The sequence below is a fragment of the Amborella trichopoda genome, chromosome 12, assembly GCF_054954075.1.
Source record: "Amborella trichopoda isolate Santa Cruz 75 chromosome 12, AtrichopodaSantaCruz75HAP2 v2.0, whole genome shotgun sequence".
Taxonomy (NCBI): domain Eukaryota; kingdom Viridiplantae; phylum Streptophyta; class Magnoliopsida; order Amborellales; family Amborellaceae; genus Amborella; species Amborella trichopoda.
The window spans coordinates 34,614,545-34,617,968 of NC_142347.1; the positions used below are offsets into that span (position 1 = coordinate 34,614,545).

The 3,424-nt window shown below is 32.8% G+C and overlaps 1 long non-coding RNA gene across 2 annotated transcripts; it reads left to right on the forward strand.

Annotated features, from left to right (window-relative positions):
* Positions 1–271: 271 nt before the first annotated feature.
* LOC148779543 (uncharacterized) lies at positions 272–2,990 on the forward strand. 2 transcript variants are annotated; one of them, XR_016045248.1, is made up of 3 exons: positions 272–429; positions 923–1,031; positions 2,647–2,990. It is a non-coding gene; the product is annotated as an uncharacterized LOC148779543 (long non-coding RNA). The 2 variants fall into 2 exon arrangements; XR_016045249.1 differs by having other exon boundaries at positions 292–429; positions 1,318–2,990.
* Positions 2,991–3,424: the final 434 nt, after the last annotated feature.

Sequence of the window (3,424 nt, forward strand, 5' to 3'; positions counted from 1 at the left end):
ACAGCTTCTGCGCACAACAATATGATATTTACAACATGATATTTATAGCTCTATCAGGGACCACATTATGCAAATGATTGATATCACAAATCAACTGAAGTCTATGGATTTTGGATATCCCATAGGGTAACGATAATTATATAAGGGTAATATTATCCACAATTTAAGTGAGCCGATTATCTAATATTAAGATAAGGATTAGTGATAATAATCTTCCCCACTCTCTCTTAAATATAACTACATATGATGGGTTAGAATAAAGGAAAGAAACATAATAAAAAAGGGATATAAGGTGACGGTCCCAACTCTTGCTTATTCTCCATAAAGAAGTTCCCATCAAGCTTGGAGGAGAAAAGAGGTGAAGGCCGATCTACACCCTTCAAAGATCATAATAAGAAGTCGTTTTCTTTTATTGTTGAATCATGGAAGGTATGTTTACATCTACTGTTTTGTTCTTGTTTTTCGGTAATCATGAATAACAAGCCAAAACGATTTAATTGTTTTCAGGTTTGTAAATCTGTAAATCTATAGTTTATTTTTACATCTCGTAGTCACTGCACTCGCATTTCTTTGTGCATTATGTCGCTCTACATTTATAACGATTTGTTTTTTCAGCACATTTTGAAATGGGTTTTTCTAAAAATTTAACGCCCAAACACTTCACTTGTTAAATGTTTGATTAGTTTGATTGTTAGTTTTCTCAATAGCTTTTCTTTTTGCCTTTTGTTTTTGTTTTTTTTTTGTTTTTGCTTGTTTCTTCTTCTTTTTTTTCTCTCACACACACATTATTGTTCATCACTAATGTTAATCTTTTATGATTCAACATAGAAAGTAATAAATCTATGTTGTTTAGTTTCAATAATTTATCTTTAGTGCAAATCTTCAGCTCTTATGATTAATGTTTTTTACAATTGAGATTCAGTGATCATAGTAGGACACTACCAAGTGGGGGCTATCCTGGAGGCCTTGAGGACCTAAGTCTACTGTTACTGCACAAGTAACATTCCTCCTTCAGAATTTTCCAAGGAGAGGTATGTATGCATTTTGTTTCCATGTCAATTGGGGTGACATTTTTTTTATAAGCTCTACTTCGTTTGAATAACATTTAAAATGCTAATTGTTTTTGCTTCTCTCATATTGTCTTTTTGTTGTACTTCGAGAAAAGAGTATCGAAATTGATGAGATGATTAATCAATTGGAAGAGTAGGGCTTAACTGATGATAAAAAATGAGCATTGCCATGTAGCTCTTTTGAGTATTAGAGCCTGATCTTCTTCATCAGTATCTCTGATGTGTGTCAATCAATATTGTCTTGCAGTTCTTTGAGTATGAGAGAGATAGAGATGTTGGTTGGCAAGAGAGAGGGGTGGAGAGAGAGAGGGGGAGAGGCAAGTCAATGTGGTTATCGCAATATTTTTGGGATTTTCAGTAAAGTAACCTCATTGAAAATATTTTTGGAATTCTGTACTCCAAAAAAAATTTAACATCCCAGAAGGGGGTGGGACATTAAAATCCAATTTTTGGTGGTTGAAAGTCTAAATAATTTCGCCCAAGTCATGTATGAGACCATACTCAAAATTGTAAAAGATAGGAGGTTAATTCTAAAGATAAATAGTCTCATAGTATGCAATCCTTTATAAAAATTGTTCGAAATAAATAATAAGTAAAAAATAAAGTAGTTATAAAATACATTAAAAGTCTACATAAAATTTGGAAAAAGTATATCAGAATGTGGATAAAATTGATTTATAAATTAAAACAATTTAGAAAATCCAAAAAAGGAAAAATAAACGATAGAGCACACAATACCAAAAAAACTCAAAAATAAAAAATCACAAGTTAAAAACACAAAAATTACATTGAAACATATTTATGCATCATTTATTAATATTAAAAAAAGGTTTCATTTCTTAGAACGAGGCACAATTATGCAACTGAGTCTGAGTCAACTCAGCTGAGTTTCAAAACTAGCATGGAAAAACTCAGGCGAGCCAACTCAGACGAGCCACCTTGGTGAGTCTGAATATCCTTGAGTTGGGTGATCCAACTTGGGGATTTTTAAAAAAATTCAAAAAGTTATAAAAAAAAATAATAATTCAAAACTAAGAAATTTATTTGTAATACATTTTTTTTATTTTTCTTCACAAATTGATTTTTTTTAAGAATCCATATTTTCACTATTTTTTAAACTCATCTAAATGTATTTTATTGAATTCTACTTCAAACATATTTCCCCTATCTTTTGGAATTTTTATTTTTATTTATTACTCGGCTGGGCCACTGATCTCGTGGCCGAGTCCCAGCCTTCTCCGTGGTTTGGAACACCAGAAACAAGACGATTAGAAACCCTGCCTCTACAAGATAACTCCAAAAAACCACAACTCGGCTGTAAGAGAGAGGAAGCGGCTTGACCTTCAAAGGATCACCAGTAAACAAGAGAGAGAAAGAGAAAGAGAGAGAGAGAGAGGACTGATGAGCAAAAATTTGTTTAATATACATATGATATCCTCCTCTTAAGCAAACTTTAGGGTTTGCTATTGGAAAGTGATGTCATCTCATCCACTTAACCTGATGGATGGTACGTGGTCATTTCCATTCATTTTATGCTTTCGTGGGAGCCTCTCTTCCATTCACTTTTGCATTAAAGTATGTTTCAGTTCACGGAAAAGTACACATCGCAGCCACGATGGCCAGCCTTCAAGTTTCGCCATCCCTCTCCTGGCAGATGGTCCAGATTAATCACAAACTGATGGGATGAGCGTTAGATTCTCAACTACTGTACATCAATTGTGTAGTGTATCATCGTCATCATTCATATGTTATCTCAATTATTTAGAGTTAGTTCAATGATGTATATTATTATTTAAGGTCCGCTACATTAAGTGTATAATGTATTATTGTCATCATCCAAATTTTATTTCAAATATTTAAAATTCGATCAATGATGTATTATATTATTTAGAATCGGTTCAATGAAATAATATTTCAATTATTTTTTTTTGTCATTTAAAATGAAAAAAAAGGGCACAAACACGTTGCATGGTTTCCTTGGTCATAGATTTATACCTCAATTTTATCGAAAAAAAACAATCGCACGGCACTAAGTAATGGAGAAAGTGCTGAAAAAAAAAGGTGGTGGTGAAATTGATATTCCTCGTGGACATCTTTGAATGGTGGTTCCCAAAGTGGACTGGAATACTTTTGGACCGGAAAATAGCTTGCATTTTTTAATAGGATAATTCCCCAGTTAATAAGAGAAATGATGGGATAGACAATGATTCATTAAAAGTTAAAGGTCCATTTGACATTGTTTTGGGAGACAAAACATGATGTTTATTGCTTAAAGTTAAAGGTTGATTTGACGTAACTTTGCGAAGCAAAAATAGGTGTGAATCTGGTGACTTTTTCCCCTAGTGATGCCACCA